The sequence below is a fragment of the Haemorhous mexicanus genome, chromosome 7, assembly GCF_027477595.1.
Source record: "Haemorhous mexicanus isolate bHaeMex1 chromosome 7, bHaeMex1.pri, whole genome shotgun sequence".
In the NCBI taxonomy this organism is placed as follows: Eukaryota; Metazoa; Chordata; class Aves; order Passeriformes; family Fringillidae; genus Haemorhous; species Haemorhous mexicanus.
Window position 1 is genome coordinate 11513334 of NC_082347.1, and position 18031 is coordinate 11531364.

An 18031-nucleotide genomic window follows, 5' to 3' on the forward strand; every position below is an offset into this window, starting at 1 on the left:
TGCAGCAATATTACCTGTAACCTCCAGCAATTCCTCAGAGAGATGATGTATCTGCAGTAGGTGATGGGACACAGTTGGAGCGCACACCTTTAATTCATCTGTGTTCCTGAGCACACTGAGACAAGGCTGTATTCCCTGGGTTTTGACAGCAGGTGTTTGGAAGCTGCTTGATTTTTCTTTTCCTGAGCCACTTCATCCTGATTTATGCTCCCAGGACAGGCTGCTGTAGCTCTGCACCCTTGGGAGTGCCTGGAATTTACTGATGCTGTGGCCCAAAAGCAGCTTCACCTTCTGCAGACTGATCTCTTCAATTAGTGTCATGTATGGGAATTTTAGAAGCTTCAGGATATTCACCCTCCACATCTCCCCCTAAGGGAGAGCTGATTTCGTGTCTGAGCTGTAACAGGGACACAGGGATACCAGTATTCCCACAGAAGTGGGATGGAACACAGCCTCTAACGTGATTGGAAGTCCCAGGCAAAGAGTTTTACCTTACTGCCTCATTGTTTTATCTTCCAACTCTCCAGCAATTCTCAAAATCAGAGAGTTTCCCTGTTGTTTAATGTGAAGTGTTAAATATTAGGATTTTTTCCCCTAATTTTTCAAGGTTTTGCTTTTTCTTTTTATCAAAGGATAATCAGGGGTCATCCAAGTCTACTGTAAATTCATATCAATACATTCAGTAGATTTTAAACAAGCTGTGCAGCATTTTTACTGGTCGTGACTTTGAGAGAGTATAATTCCCTTTCTATCTGAGCACAGTAATGCTGAAGCCAGACTTGCTTAATGACATGATTATATCACCAGCTCCATTAACTTAAGTGAAAGAGGATCTACCATTATTCTTGCTATGCCTGGTATGTGTAATTACAAATATCAAATTGCATTTTCCAGAATGATTATTAAACCTGAAGGCGATTTGCAGGAATTTTATGTTGCTTCCTGGAAGAATTTTATGTTGCTTTAAGGCTGTGCTTTTTTAAAAAGCAAAGCCAGGTATGAAGTGAAGAGGAACTTCCCTGAGAGGACATCATAAGCAGGAAAAAGAAGGATTTTTTTTTTTTTTGGCTGCAGTTTTCCCACTACAACATTTTGGAGACTCTTACTCTCTCTATGTCCCTCCCCAGCTCCCCCATCTGCATGGCACGGGCCAGGCAAGCTGGGAGTAGGGAGTGTTACCTGCTCCCATCCTTTGGATGGAGGTCAGAGTGCAGGGAAGCCAGGGGATGGTTCTCCTTTATCCCTCACAGGGGCTGTGCATGTGTCTGGAGGGGAGAGGCAGAACTGCTGAGCTGTACTGAGAAAGGAAAAGTCCATGGGGTAATTTTCTCCATGGTGGAAAAAGCCCATTCTTTAATCACATAACTCCTTTTGATACAGTTTTACAGACCTTGTGTGTGACTCCAATTGGTCAGGAGCTTTCTTGCCAATTACTCTATTGGTTATTAACAAGTTGTCACCCTGTATTGATTGGTCACTCAAACTCTCAGTGTGTACATGCAGGAAAGGTTGGTTGTGAGAAATAGTTTTAATTTTTCTATCTAAAGTTGTAAAAGCAGTCTCTACAGGTGCTGGTTGTTCTTTACCCAGGAACAGATTGTTATGCTAAGGAACTGCTCACACCAGGATTGCTTTCACATGGGAACTTGCACAGTGCTAGCTTGGCAAGGCCAGCCACTGATTCCAGGAGGGCAAGCTTGATTTTATGAAGCCTTTCTTTATGATTTTTTTACTTTACTGCAACAGTCCAGCATGACATGTGAGCAGGGGGATTGTGCCATGCAGCAGTTGATCTCCAAGAGCTGCTTTCCTGGGGAATAATCAAATTCTCCAGCCCTTTGACAAAGGTGGATGTGAGTGGAAAGAAAGTTCCTGTATTTCAGTTTGTCCCTCTATTGCAGAGCTATAAATGACAAACCAGTTCAGCTTTAGTGCTCTTAGTCAATCTGGTTTGGTTTGTTAAGGTATCAAGTTATATTCTAATTTTGTGCTCTTATTGCTGTGTGTGCTCAGTAGTTATTTTCACAGATCATTTTGCTATCAAATTATTATATAAAAAATTTTGCTGGACTTAACCTTTTCTAGTCATTTTAGGAAGAAGGGAATCAGTTTGCATGTTATTGTTTATTATTGTGTTATTAGAATACTGTCACTCACTGTTGAAAGCTATTTTCCAGCTATTCAAAATTAGGAACTAAAAAGAAAATTAAAATAATAGGACATTTTAGCAAACTTCTGATTTTGTTTCAACTGTTGGTCTCTACTTCCCATTTATCTAAATTCTGATTTCCTATGCTTACTATTATCTCATTAAAATGAAAAGGAAAATGATAAGATTTTGGAGAAGGAAAATCTGTTTGTAATTCTGCTACACTAAATAATCTATAATTCTCCTGCTGTGACTCTTTTCCCTCCTTGCCAGTCTATCATCTGTATGATTAAATGCTTTGAAAATGAAATTTTAGCTCTGCTAAGCTATCATCAAAATACACTTTTTCCAGGATAGATATGATGAAGAAATTTCAGCACTTATGTATTCGTGCTGGAATTGTGAATTTGGTTTTTGTTTTTTGCTTCACTACAGGTCTGAAAAGCTGGTTTGTTAGCAAAATGCAAATTCCTCTCATAAAACAGAAGCCTTTTCTGTGTTGTACTTTAATGTATTTAATAAATAGTCAAAAGTTAAACAAATCCAGATGCTTTCCAGAATTTTATGTGACAGTGTAGCGACAATTGATAGATATGTTCTGTTTTGTGAGAGCAGCCTTCTGCTCAGATGTACCATCCTCCTTGGTGATTTTTAGCTGAGTCTCAGCTGCATTTCACTGTAGGTGGAGCTGTATCACACATAAAACCAAACAAAGAACTCTATTACATTTGTTGTTGGTAGTTAAGGGCTCTAAATCGCAATGAAGAAAATTCTTTGATATTTGTCACCTTCCAGACAGAGCAGTGACAAAGGCAAGGCCAGGAACTCATGTGAATGGATCTTCTCTGGAGCATCTGCTCATGTTGGGGAGCAGATGTTGCAGTGCCAATGCCACTAAGTCTGCCTTCCCTGCTAGGGAACAAAGGGAGTTGTGAAGTGTCATCTCTCAGAAGAGAGGCTGTGTTACTGGGAGAGGTGGAAGTCACTGCAAATTACAGGCTGCCAAACCCTGTGTCATTGTAAAACCACTGCTAGATTTCCCTCTTTACCTTTTGGATAAGAAGAGAGCTTGGGAGACTGTAAGAGGACTGCTTTATTGCTGTCAAGCTGGCCACTTACACTGGCACAAAGTAAGCACTGAGTTAAGCACTGACACTTCTGATTTCATGTTGCATTTCCACTCCCTTTGCAGCAGTGAAATACCCATTTGAGGTGGTGATGGCAGAAAAGCTGGCTGTGCCTCTGAGCAGTGAGGAGTGAGGTGCAAGCCCTGCATGGCTGGTTAGGGGTTCTCTGATGCCAAGAGTGTGGACTGATCCTCTCCCATTTATCATAAGACTGGACGTGATTTTCTGTTTATATGGTGTAACCAAGGCTTTTTTCTCATTCTGTCCCCTCTGAATCTCTGGGGATTCCAAAAAACACCCAATCCCTCCACACAGATTTAGAGGAAGCAACTGAAACAAGAAATTCTGGCACTTGGCTTGGGCATTAAGGAGAGAAGGTCCAATACAGAGGACATTCAATGGGGTAAGGAACTCAGCTCTAATGCTGCTGTGTCAAGAGTGTTATAGAGTTGAAAACAAATATTTTGTGGGTATAGATTGAAAACATAGAGAACCCTCCTGCTCTGGGCTGAGCCCCAGCCTGGAGAGCAGGGGAGACAGGATTCTGCCCCTGTGCTCAGGTGAGACCCCACCTGTGGAGCTGCCCCAGCACAGGAGGGACCTGGAGCTGCTGGGGAGAGCCCAGGGGAGGCTCCAGGATGAGCAGAGGGATGGAGCAGCTCTGCTGGGAGGAAAGGCTGGGAGAGCTGGGATTGTTCACCTGGAGAGGAGAAGCTCTGGGGTGACCAAACTGTGGCCTTGCAGGGCCTGAAGGAGCTACAGGAGAGATGGAGAGAGATTGTTTGGAAGGGTCTGGTGTACCAGGACAAGGGGCATTGGCTTCCCAGTGCCAGAGTCAAATGGGATGCTGGGGAAGAAATCCTTCCCTGGCAGGGTGGGCAGGCCCTGGCACAGGGTGCCCAGAGCAGCTGGGGCTGCCCCTGGATCCCTGGCAGAGCCCAAGGCCAGGCTGGACATTGGGGCTTGGAGCAGCCTGGGACAGTGGAAGGTCTTCCTGCCCCTGGCAGAGCAGAGGAACTGGATGGGTTTAATGTCCCTTCCAACCCAAACCAATCTGTTATTCTATGATTACACACTGAGAGGTCAAATCACCAGACTGTCATCCTAGCCCCTTGATCTATCTGTGTATGTTTGCCCATTTTGGAGTCAGACAAGATGGATCAGGTCAGCTTGATCCTCACTCTCACTTCTTGTGCTTGGATTACATGATCATAAATGATGTGTTCACTTTAAGTGAAGTTTAACATTATAAAAATTTCCTAGTTCACATTCGCTTTTCAAAATCTTGTAGCTTAAATGGTTTAACTTTCAGTTGCTGAAAATTCCTCAGGTAGAAGAGTTTAGCTTTTGTTTGCAGTTCTGGCAGAATGGGCCATCTGTCTCTCTCAACCATTTCCCTCTAGAAAGTATGATATTAAAGCTCCTGCATCTACACTGGCACAGAAGGCGAAGAAGATTTTTCTTTCTGAGACTTAGGTTTTCTAAAAATACTGAAGGGGAGGGATAAAAGTGGAGAGTAGAAATGGCTTGAGAAGAAACATGTTCTAAATAGTTAAGCCTTGTGTTATTCAGAGCAGAAGCAGGGACTTTAATCCCCTCTTATGTTCAAACCATACGAAGGCCCCTGCTTGCTTAACACAATCCTGATACACAGTTGTTTAATAGCTGCAAAAAGGAAAATTCCCCTGGGTGTCTTAAGAACCAGGAGTGTTCACTGGCCCAAAAATCTCTGAGCTTCTTAATTTATATCTGGTGGTTTTTTGGTTTTTTTTTAATTTTTTGTTAGTAAAAGGAAGTACAAACCAGGAAATGAACTACCCCATGGGTTTCCAGCTGTCCTTGTGCTACCAGCCACTTTCCTGTTACAGAGGGTGTTCCCTTGTAATCAATTTATTACTTGAAGACTCAACTCTCTGGATTGCTCCTTAAAAGTTGGTGTCAATGCCAGAACCCTGTGAACTGGTGGCTAAGAAAGGGTGTTCTATGTTTTTTTCTGTTTATCCTGGAATCCTAGACCAGGGTGTTCCAAGCCCCAATGTCCAACCTGGCCTTGGGCACTTCCAGGGATCCAGGGACAGCCACAGCTTCTCTGGGCACTCTGTGCCAGGGCCTGCCCATTTTCACAGCAAAAAATTTCTTCCTAATAAAGGTGTTTGTCAAATCTGTTTTTAGAATCCTGCAGCAAAGGAAGTCTCAGCACCTTTCTGGATTGAGAGATTCACCATTTGGGTTTAACAAGGTTTTCTTTGCTCACATTTAAGTACTTTGAGACTTTTTCTCTGTCCTTAGCAGAGTCATCACAGAGGATTGGTGATTGTCATCCTTGTAATCTTCTAAGCATTTGAAGAAGGTGGTAGTCATATAAATTTTCTTTTATTATGCCTTTTTTTTTGTTACGCATCATGCTTCCTGATAATTTTGTTATTATAGATGATTCTTTTGGACCAGTTGGTTTACAGTTTGATGGCAGTGTAGACCTTCAAAATGGCTTTTTGAAACCTTAATAGAGCAGGGAAAAGAGAATCCAGCTTTACAGTAAGTGCATCATAGCCTGAGTGTTGTCTTTATCAACATCATACTGCATTTGTTTGCTTAGTGGTATAGATATTTTATCATGTTTTGAGATTCACCATCTTGTCCCTAGTTTATTTGGGCATCCCCCAAATGGGTTATTCTCATAAGAAAATTGGGGGTTTGGTTGTGTTGTTTTGTTTCACATCGAGTTTAGTTTCTTTGATTTCCCTCATCTGTGATTTTGTACTCTGTTCTCATACCCAAGACTGTTCAGAGCCCATCCTAGGTTTAGGAATATATTCTATATTCCAACATTGAAGCCTTTGGCAAAACTAAGAACAGAAGCAGGGCCCTGTTTGAAATGGCTTTTCTCACTAAGGCAGCTTAGCATGGCATGGCTTGGAACAGGCTGCCCCCTGGGAAGCAGAGGGAATTCTGGTGCAAGGCTGGAAAACCTTGATTTGTCCCTCAATAAAGTTGGACCAATGATCAACTTGACTGGTGATATTAGCTCTCTCTTACCCCTTTTTGCCCATGCAGGTGGAGAATAATTTGTTTTTTACTGGCATTTGGCATTTTGGAGAGCAGTGAAAGTGGTCAGCACAAGCTACACCAGCGAGGGAGCTTCTCAAAGCTGAGTGAGCAGCCTTGCTGCCAGAGCAGTGCCAACACCAAACAGGCCTTGCCAGGCAGGACCTGGCACCTCACACCTGAAGTCCTTTTTTCTGGTACAGCCTGGTGCTGCTGCTGAATCACACAGGTAGAAAGGGACATTTTCTTTTTAAAACACATCAGACTATAGCTAAGCTGTTACAAGGGACACTGAGGTAATTTAAGTCAGCCCAAGTTCACTGTTAACTTTTTTTCTTCTGCAGTGATTCACAGAGTAGATTTCCCCCCCACCAAATCAAACTTTGAACTATTAATTTAGGCACATGTAAGTTATGCTTGCAATATTTTTTGTTGCCTGGCTTTATTTGTGCCATTGGATTTTGCTCTTTCCCACTCAAGCAGGCACTGGAATTATTTGGGTGGCCCAGATTCAGCACTGGAATGATTTGAACAGCACCAACTCAGTGCTGCTGTGGTTTAGTGTGCAGGTGCTGCCTGCTGGTGCCTGAGCACAGGGAGGGATGTGTCCACTCCATGTTCTGCACAGGCTGCTCGCTGAGGCTGAGGCACAGCAAGGAACTTGTTTTTGTCAAGTCAGAAGATGGGTTTCTCCTGAAGTGATATGAAATGACCAGATAGAATGTCTTTGTGGGAGAAAAAATTACTTGAGAATATTGGACTAGTTCTTGCAGCTGCATATTTATGAATTTGCTGAATTAGTTTAAAACCTTATATAATGGTATAGTCGAAGATTTACTGCAAACTTAAATATTTACTTCTACTACTTTTAGTCCTAATCCCTTATGACATTGTTTCCTTCAACTGTCTCTTCACACAGATAGATTTTGGTCTTTAATTAAAATACCATCATATTTTGACAACACTTCCAAGTAAGAACCCATCATTTTATTTTTACTTTTGTTTATACTGAGCAGTTGTGAAATACTTAATTATACATTTTGTATGGCTTCCCCAGCTCTAACAGAAAATCTCTTTTGTCCTGTCCCTTTCAATACAAAAATGCAACTAAGATTATTCAAATAACCCTATTCACTGGAATGACTATGATTAGCAATGTGATGAGAATCTAATTGTAAGAAATATGCTAATGCCTAATTTATTTTTACTGAGCTACTTTGAGGGTTTGAAAGGCAATTTATATGCATTAGTAATAGTAATGATGAATTAATAGATAAATTATTGATGAATTTGTGGATAGATAATACAGATAGATTATAGATGTTTCCAAAAGTCCTCTTTGGCAGTGGAGGTGGATTGTGCTTTGAGCTGTAACATGAGAAGACACAGATCATAAAGCTGGTGCCTAAGTTTAGGGTGTACAGTGGGAAGAAAGGCTGCAATGCTGAGGTTTGGGAAGGGAATGAAGAAATATTCATCTCTGTAACCCCACTAACTAAGAAGGCACCTTAAACACTTGATCTTCATTGCAAACACAGAAAAATGTTACCAACGTGAGTTTGTTCTATTGCTTAATTCATTCACAGACATCTCCTATGATGACTGATAAGAGGAGATAGAAATTTAAAATTTATCCAGATGAACATCTCCAGAACTTCAGGTCGTGTCAGCCATGTGGTTGGAAGGCCTCAACTTTTGTGTTTTATGTCAGAAATAAACTCGGAGCTATAGGAGCCTCAGAGGGGGTTTGGGAGAAGCTGTTAACATCTTTCCTGGTCTTGCTCAGGATGTGCACACACAACATACACACATACAGAAACTCCTGTGCACACCCCCCCATTCCTGAAGTTGTTTGCATTCTGTTCCTAAAACTGTCCAGAAGTTCTGCTTGATGAACTTCTCAATCTCTCCAGGTTAACTCTTCACAAAAACTGTGCTGAGGGAGTCATTACATATGTGGATAAGAAATTGTAAAATAGTTCAGGAAGGGAAAATTGGCATTTGGCCCTCTGGGTTTTCTGCAGCATCTGGGAGAAGATGGTGAGAAGAGACCAGAGCTTTGAGCTGCTTCCTGGCCTGGCAGCCCAGTGAAAGGGGGTTTACCAGATCACCTACATCTTTTTGAGATTTAGAGGAATGACTTTCAGGAAGTAGACCTAGCAGGTGCTCCCTGAGATACCTGCAATCAAAGCTGGCTGTGATTCCAAGGTAGAGGGGTTTCTGTTTTCCCTGCAGATCCCAAGGATATCTCTGGATGTGCTCACTGTGCTAAAGATGAGCTCACATGATGGCATTTCTTGTAGTCTGGAGATGGAGCAGATCCTGATGTTTTCTGAAAAATTGGTGAGAGGGTTGCCATACATCCAGTGGGAGTGAGCAACCAGCTTTTGTGTGTCAGCCTTGTTTCCTTCATGCTGTGCATGAAGTGGCTGGTCATGTGTAGGACTGTTGGGGTCTCCCTTTTGGAAGTGGTCTGAACTGATAAGAAGAAGCTGTTTGCTGTGAAACAACAGGGAAAGATAAAAGTACTGTGAAAGGTACCTCCAGCTGGGAAAGGCTCCATCTCACAGTACCTCAGGGTTGCTTCCTTTGGGTACAGGAAGCACTGTAGCTGCCACTGAACAGGCAGCCCAGAATTCCTCCCAAAAATATTTCCCAGGATTTTTTCCTTGCAGTGGCACTTTCCTGACTTAGGAAAGCTGACTGAGGTAATGATTGGTGTAGCTCCTTTTTTGTTGTTGTTGTTTTTTTTCACAAAAGCAATCTCTAGGAAAATGGAGCATCAACTTTGGCAGGAGGGTTGTTTGGAGCTGCTGGGAAGGATGGGAAGGAGGGAGTAGTGGGAACACCCCCTTATCATCAGCTCCTTATCAGCATTGGCCATTACATTGGCTTAAACTCACTGTTAAACTGTGCACTCGTGCTGTTCCTGTGCTGATGTGGCTTTGATTCCCCTGCCAGCTTTTTGCAATGCAGCCTCTGATGATTCCACTGCAGCCCTGCTGGAAGGGCTGTGGAGTTTCTGGAGTAACTGCACTGAGGGAAGGAAATCCCAGAGTCATGGAATGGACTGGGAAGGGATCTTAAAGCCCACCTTGTGCCACTCCCTGCCATGGGCAGGGACACCTTCCACTGCCCCAGGCTGCTCCAAACCTTGCCTTGGGCACTGCCAGGGATCCAGGGGCAGCCCCAGCTGCTCTGGGCACCCTGTGCCAGGGCCTGCCCACCCTCCCAGGAACAATTCCTGCCCAATATCCCATCCATCCCTGCCCTCTGGCACTGGGAAGCCATTCCCTGTGTCCTGTCCCTCCATCCCTTGTCCCCAGTCCCTTTCCAGCTATCCTGGAGCCACTTTAGGCCCTGCAAGGGACTCTGAGCTCTCCCTGGAGCCTTCTCCAGACTGAACACCCCCAGCTCTCCCAGCCTGTCAAATGCTGGAACCTCTCAGAGCTGGTGTTTGTCATCTCTGTGTTCTTGGGACATTTGCATGCCTGTTGCTCTGGCCTGAGTTGAGTCTTTATTTTGTGTTTTGCTCTATGCTCCATTAACATTAATTCTTGTAGAAAACCCAGCTTGTTTATAAGAAGTGATGTTTTAATATATGTCCAGGTAGACATTTCTGTTAGTTCTGTGAGCAGGTCAGGTGTTACAGGTCTTGAGCAGAAGGAATGGAACAAGTATTTCACTGCTGGGATTATTCTCAGGATGGCTCAGGAGAAAAACAAGCATAAGCTTTCACACTGGGATTGTTGGCTCAATACCAGAAAGGAAGAGGCCAGAAGCAGATGTCAGTATTCATCAGAATTTCAGTCATATTTCATTTACCAAAATATAAAGTCTGATGAAATTCACCCTCATTTCCCCCTGGCTCTGTCCCCCAAGTTTGCTGATAGTTGATGGGGTAGCAGATTGTTAGCATTTTTCAGATATTTTTGTTAGCCAGCCTGAGACCTGTCTGAAAACTTTGTGGTTTTGTTTGTTTGTTTGTTTGTTTGCTTTTTGGTTTTGTTTTTTGGTGTTTTTGTTGTTGTTGTTGTTTTGTTTTATTTTATTGATAGTCAGAATCTCTTGAGAATTTTCTGGGATTTCTAATGCTTTCAGAACTGCTTCTGTCTCCTTGCTCTGGTTGTTGAGCCTGCCTTGCCTCTCAATTGCCTGACATGAGAGGCAGCTCAGGATTTTAATACCAGCTGTCAGCAAGAGGCTGGAGAGCAGCATGTTGGAGCACTGAGAAATGTGGATTCTTCAGATGTCTTTTCATTACAGGTTCTTCAAATGGAGTCTCTGACCTTCAGGGAGAAAAGGGGAAGAAAGAGTCACCTGCCAGCACAGGTATGGAAACTTTCTGAAGAACCAGTCAGAAATGACACCTGGGGAAAACTGAATATGTAACTGCAGAGATAATTATGGGCAGGACATGTCTGTACATTGGAGGAGTAGGCTTAGAGTCAATCACATTTTCCAGTGCTTTCCTATCCTTAAAGTCATGTTGAGACAGAAACACAGAACAGAAAAATACAGATTTTTGAAATATGTCTAGAACTGATATGTAAGCTGAATTTTATCTGACTTAGTGCTCTGTTAGAGTTACTGAAGTGGCTGAATTTCAGCTTTTAAGATGCCTATCCCCAAATGGCAGAAAGCTGCTGTTTTTATTAATTCTCTGACTTGTCTAGCTCTTGGTGGCTGAACTTGACTATGGTTTGAGTCTTGTCTCTGAGGTGCTCTATTCCTGGCTTGGCATCATATTTTTATTTTAAATTAAGGGAGCTTTACTTGATGAGGGATTGCAAAGTATTCAGCATTCTTCAAAAAACTGGTACTAAATAAATTCAATTAGTGCCTCTTCCAGAAGTAGTGGCAGAGTTATGTGGTTTCACATACAAAGAGACAAAGCCCTTTTGTAGGTGTATTTACAAAAACAGTCTGGAGGGAAGAGGGAAAGTTTAGGCTTTTAACAGATAACACCAGACATTCGCATGATTGAAAATTACAAATCCTACATTCATCCAGAAAAATATAATTCTGTTTGAAGGGGAAAACCATGAGTTTTAAAGTTCTACCCTACAGTCTTCTGGGTAAACTCTTCCTCTGTAGAAGCCAGTGCAGGGCTGTCACAGAGGCAGGGTTTTTCAGCATGCCTTCCTGCTGTGAATCATTTCATGGCTGATGTGACTAGTGTCCATGAATTCCTGGGAGCTGGCCTGGAGGCAGTGGGATGACTCTCTTTGAATGCTGGGTCTACTCTGGCAAAACCCAAAATGGACAACTGAGAGTGAGATTGCCCTAAAGCTTCCCAGGGACTGTGAGAGGTGACTGAGAGCCACAGAAGTTGATTCAATAAATGCTGGTTTTAGAACCACCACAGAAAAACCCAGCCTCTAACTTGTGATGCTGATTATCATATGAGTATTCGATGTTTGTAGGTGTTCTTCCTGCTGCTGAGGCTGTGAGAGCCCAGGACTAGGCAGGAAAGTCCCATCAGCTGGTGTTCCACAGGAATTCATCAGCAGAGTTCTGTCACTCTGCTGTCACACGTGGCCCTAACAGCCCCAGAGTGCTGCTGAGTAGAGGTTTGGGATTTAGCAGCCCTGGATATCATCACAGCCCAGGCTTGGTAGCATGACTTCTAGCAGGAAAGGACAGAAGGGGTCTTGACAGCAAGATGAGATGAAAATGAGATGAAATCTCCTTTAGATATTCACTTCTGTGAGTTATTCCTGGATAATGTGCATGAATATAGGATACATTTTCCATAAACAAATTCTTCTGTTCTTGTGTGTGGCTTAAACTTCTTTTGTGCTTGGGTAGGAAATAAGGTGGTAACAAGCATGGTTTCTGTTACTGTGGAAAGGGCCAAAAGAGCATTTTTTGGATGCCAGGAGAGCATGTTCAGTGGCTTAATCAAGGTTTCAGCTCAGCCCTCTGAGTGTCTCTGCAGAGGCCTCCCAGCACAGGGTAATACATCTCTAACATGAAGTCCTAGAAGTAAAAGAAGGGAACAAATAACCCAGTAACATCACCAACCTTTGAAGTCGTGAGGCACCAATTTTAGTATCTCCAGAGGGTGTTTTGTTCTCCCTCTACGCTGCTGCCCCTGATCCTGTCCCACAGTGCCACAAGTTCTCTCTGTGTCCCAGCTGAAGCCCCAGTTTCCAGCACACAAATGTGTGCTCCTGGAAGTTCCTGCTTGGCATCTTCATTCCAGCCTGGGAGGCAGGGAGGGGCAGCACCTTGTACTTGGCAGTCCACTTCCCTGGCCCAACAGGGAGGTGGAATTTTGTTCCTCTCCCACAGAATGCTGCAGCAGAACACTGGAATGGGGCAGGAGATGGATGTGTAATCCTTGGAGGGACAGTGGGAGGGTTTGTGTGAGAGTTAGCAGGAAGAGGATGAGGAGGACATCTTTATCTGAGCTGTTCAAAGTAGAGAAGCAGCACCTGTTCTGGTAGGTCCAGCAGAGAAAAATCTTCATCTCTTTTGTGGAGCAGGAGATCAGTGAGGGACAGAGACCCCACTGAAAGTCAAGGAAAAAGTTATGACTGTCCCCAAAAGATATTTTCTCTGTGATTGATGTTGATTTCAGCACTCTTTTGGGGCTGGCTCTGAGTATCATGAAGACTCTAAGACACATGTCACTGGAGTAGTACATGCAGATAGAGGAGCTTGATCCCATGCCTGCTGTTCATTTAGTTTCCAAATAAGATCCATGCCTGCTAGCAGCAAAGCTGTGCTGTGCCAGGTCCTTTCCCCACCACCTCACTCTTACCTCACCCACATAACAGAGCAGGATTTGGGTCAAGTGTTGGTGGAGTCAGTCATCCATATGGATTGGATGTCTGGGGGAACATGAATGTTTAATCAGACATTTGTTAGCAAGCTAAAGAGGTGTCGTTGTGCCAAGCACGGAGTGTTGGAACATTCCCTGCCTGCTGTCACCATGGCAACAGCCAACAAATGCCTGCTTGGGTTATGTCAGCACTGGAGCTGAAGAAAAACCTTCAAGCCATAAATTCTGCTCATCAGTGGCTGGCCTGGAATCAAAGAAGGTTACTACCATTTTCCAAGCCTATTGGTCTGCCTGACTGATAGGTTTTTTTCAGGAGGTCTGTCAGTCATCAAGGAGCATAAATGGATAGCACGTCCATCAACCACATGGAATGAATTTTAATTGCAGTTACTGGGCAAAAATATTCAGCTTTTCTCGAGTTGGCCCAAATATGTTCATTAAAAACTTAGTGAAGCGCATATATATATTCCAAATAGCAAAATACTCTGAGCCAAGTGCTTCTTCTGAGAAATACATGGCTTAAAATGTTAATTTGGCTGGCTTTGCTGCTAGAGACAATAACAGCCAGGCCAGCCACTGTAAAAAGTGTTTCTGCTGGGCTCCTTGACAATTCCCTCATATTCAGAATGGCAGTATTTCATGGCATGTCCTAACAGGCTTAGGGACAGGCTTGTCTCAGGGATTCCTCTGGCAGAGGCCTGAAGTTACTTTCTCTAAGAGAGCCTTATTTTCCCTATGATCCAGCTCCCAGTATAAAATCACACAGGGGACCTTGCACTAGTGCCTTTCCTGTCAATGCCTTTTTCTTTTCTCCCTCATCCTCTGAGTAATTCTTTAGAAGCAACTCAGGCAGAACCTTTCAGAGGAGGTATTAAAGAAGGAATATAATTCCCAGTGGCCTCCCTGTCCTCCTTCCTCACCAAAGATCTGTGCTGGGTAAGAAGCTGAAGCTTGATGAATGTTTCCATCTCCCCCCACATCTGCAATCTGCCTTCCCACTTTGTTCTTGGGAAGAATCTGGGAAAACACATGGCCTTCGGGAGCCTTGTCTCCCTGAGATGAGGGGGCAGTGGAAGGATCAGAGCCAGCTGGGTAAGCCCTGCTGGGTCTGGTGTTGAGCTGGCAGGTGAAGAACAGTCACCTGGGCCACCAGCAGATGTTGTGCTTTTGGACTCTGCCTCTATGTCTCTGTCTCTCACTGTGCCTTGCAAAGCTCTGAATGATTCACATCATCTGCTGCACACACAATTGCAAAAATTATCAGAGGAATCTTATTTTCATATTTATGTTGCCTATAGATTAATAAGACTGAGGAATCTGCCAGAGATACCTAAAGACTTTTAACTATTTTATCTTAAACAACTCTGAAGGGTTACTCCCCCAGTCATACCTTAGTACATGGAATTCTGTCTCTGGAAGGAATTATTGGGTAGTGTTTTATTGCCAGATTATGCTGTTTTAAAAAATTCTGTGTCATAACCTGTCCTGGCAGGATTCTGGGACTAAGTGGCTGCTTTCTGTCTTATGAGTAGGATATGTAGGCATATATATCTTACTCTTGTAAGATCTTGGAGCCCTGCAGTGTCAGAGAATGACTGGTGCACTGGCAGGAGGAGCTGTAAAGGCATTCAAGTGCCATACATATTTTATATCCTCTGTCTTGGACACTTTGGGTTAATTGGATATTAGTGACATTCTTGGACAGTACTGCAACCCTCATCCATTCAACAAAACCCCTCAGTAGATTTGGACAGTATCAAGCTGTTGATAATCTGTTTGGAAAAGCAGAAGATGAGATTGAGTGGGAGTGGGGTTGTGCAGGTAATTTATCAGCCTGGTTCAAATACTCCCTGCATGGTCTCTTACCTGGGTCCTTTGTGCCAGCCATGGTGACTGCAGGTTGCATGCACTGCTGTAATCTTGTGGCTTTTAAATGGTCAAGAGGCAGCTGTGGTCCTTGCTTGATATTAGGCTGTTGAGTAGTACTCAACAATGGGCTTTTTAATTTTAATTTACTTAAAAGGGCAGTTTAGCTCTTTAAAGTAAATTAAAATTAAAAAGCCCACTGTTAAGTACTACTGATTGCATAGTTGACGTGCTTTAAAATGACTGCATCCTCTTTAAAATGCCTGTTAAAAAAGAACAAACTTCTGGAAAATAAATTAAATAGTGCTTTAAGAACTTTTTTTTGCCAGGGGATAACACTATTCAGCCACAGATAGCAATGTTAAAATGCAGGTAGTTAAATAAAGACCTGTTCTGTTTCCATGGGAGTAAACTGACTTGTTTTTTCATTGCTATCACCTGAAATTGCCACATTTTTCAGAAGTAACTTGAAAATGAGATGTTGGTACATAGCCTTTTGAAAAATAAAGCTGATTACCTGATTGCCTACATTTTGGCACCCATATTGAACAGCCCTGCTATATTATTCTGACCACTAAAGACAATCATTCCCAGAGGACATGATTGAGACAGTACAAAGCAATTCAAAGCTGCATCTCAGGAGAAAACAATTTATTGTTATTTTCATGAAAACTTGATGATGATAGTGAGTGGTTTGTAAGAAGTGGCTGTGGAGAACACTCCACAGTGCTCTCACCAACAATTTGAAACTTTCTGATCAATGGGCACTGTAGCAAGTTCCAACCTCCTTTTGAGATGTGGCTGTTTGGATGCTGAGGTGAGCAAAGAGGGGTTCTTTTGTGTCTGCATGTTTGTGTGGGCTTAGTGTACCTCTTCAGGAAAGGTGGGATATAAAATAGCTATATTGTTGGTTTTGGAAGACATGACTGAAAATCATTTTGTGCTTTTCATGTGGATCAGGCTCAAACCCTTCTGTTGTCATTTAAATAAATATCTGTCTTGAGAGATTGGGAAATCCTTAGATAAACCTGTTCCATGCTGGTCAGACCAGTGCTGTGTTGGTTCCTGTGTTGTTGGAGTTGCCCAGCTGGGATGCAGCCAGCTGCATACTGTCCCTCTGAATTTAGGGTTAATGGAACAGGGAACCCCCTCAACCATCACAAAGAACCCAGTGTAAAGAACCTGATTTTTGAACAAGTGCTTCTGGCTGTGGTTTGGCCATCCTGGCACCCAGAGGGTGTGTTTTAGGAGGGAAGCAGAGTCCTGCCAAATGTGACTGAATTGTGTTCCATAGATCTGTTGGCCTTAAACCCCCTGCAGATGTTCAGGGAAGTTTGTTGGTGCTGCACAGAAGAGTGGTGATGATCAGGTGCAAAACCCCTTGATGCTGCATAACATCCTCAAGAGAATTCCTGTACATAGAGGAAACACAGGGAGAAGAGAATAACTGTAAATACATGATTTGTGGATTTATATATTTGACAGATATGTGATATTTACATGGAAAATACATTTGGCTGTTGGTCTGGGAACATGAGATATGTCTATTCTACTGCACACAGCTCTTACATGATGGCTGTGTACTCTGATGGCCATGACAGCATTAAAATTGAAAGGTGAAGAAGGATCAGAAGTATCTGTTTTTTCACCCCAGTCCAAGCCCTGAATAAGCCAGAAATTGTGCATCATTTCACTGCTGGGAAGTTCTGTTGTATTTCTCATGGTTACTCTGCTGGTGCCATGGCCCAGCCTGGCCTTCCCTGCTGGCCATGATCCAGGGCTCAATTGGTGTTTTCTGACTGACACTTGGGTACCCTCTGCCTTATCCCTGATCCTAGAACATTGTGGTCACTGTGTCCTGGCCTGATGCTCAGTCAGAGAGACAAAGCTTGAGGTGTCAGAGAGAAAAGGGAGAGTGGACAAGGAGCAGAGGCAGGAGATGGAGAGGAAGAGAAGGGTTTTATTTTAGCACAATTATCAGGGAGCTGGAAAACTCTTGTTGAGAAATTCACCATCAAGAATGGTGAATTTCACCATTTCACCATCAATTCACCATCAAGGTGTTGCCTCCACCTCCACAGACAGAGGCAACAGCCTAACTAACAACTTTGTCCAGGAGTAAAACTTCCAAGAGCACGTGTCTTACATCCCTAAGATGTAAGAGATTTTGTCATTTCTTCTGAGACAAATTGCCATTATAAATGGAAAATAAGTTCATCAAGTAACTTTAATTGCTTTTTAGTTATTATGTTTTGAGGGCTTTTCCATGTACAATGAAAATTTTCACAGAATCCTGGTGTGATATCACCACTGTATTAGTTATTAGTTCTACTTCATACTGAAAGTCCCACATCACCAAAGTAGGAGGTTGTAGTGGACGTTGAACATGTTTCTTACACTCTGTGTTTGTCATACTTCGTAATTCTGGATTATTCATTGTAATACCTAGTGCAGAGTTTGTATTTTCATTAAGCTCCTGTTCCTGCCAGGGTGTTACTGCTGCTTTTACATCTTGCTGCACAGTTCAGAGTGGTGGCTGGGGAACACTTGCAGCCTTTTGCATTTCATCAGACTGTTAATGGATTCTGCTCAGAAGGCTGTCCACTCAATCACAGGCAAATGATAGCATTCTCCAAAGCCTTTTTAAGTTAAATAGGATTGATTAGTGACAGGGCAAAATGTAAATGCCTGTTAGGATTTTTTTTTAATGTAGTACACTTAAACTTAGTGTCTGACTGGAATAAGAGCAAAAATTATAGATGTGACTTGAGCCACCATTAACTATTTCTATTAGTTATTAGATTAATTATTAAGCAGTACTCTATAATTTTGTGTAATAGACACCTCAGTCATTTTTTGGGTGCATCTTCTGTATTTTATAAAACCATTTTCCTACATTTACATGTCCCTCACCAGTAAATGAAGTTTGTCCCTGGGAAACCTAAGAAGGAGGCTGAGAGACCATGGCTTGCTGTTACACTGCAAGGAGACAGCTCTGCTGGGGTGAATCAGCCTGGGGCAGGGGGAAGGTGTGTGAGAAACCCTGCTGGGAGG

At 43.0% G+C, this 18031-nt stretch overlaps 1 long non-coding RNA gene across 50 annotated transcripts in view; it reads left to right on the forward strand.

Moving 5' to 3' along the window:
* The window catches only part of LOC132329728 (uncharacterized), a 397002-nt gene that overhangs the window by 182503 nt on the left and 196468 nt on the right, over window positions 1-18031 (forward strand). For all 50 annotated transcript variants that reach the window (XR_009487141.1, XR_009487139.1, XR_009487143.1 and 47 more), the window contains one exon: window positions 10588-10653. This is a non-coding gene — a long non-coding RNA (uncharacterized LOC132329728). The remainder of the gene's footprint in view (window positions 1-10587; window positions 10654-18031) is intronic.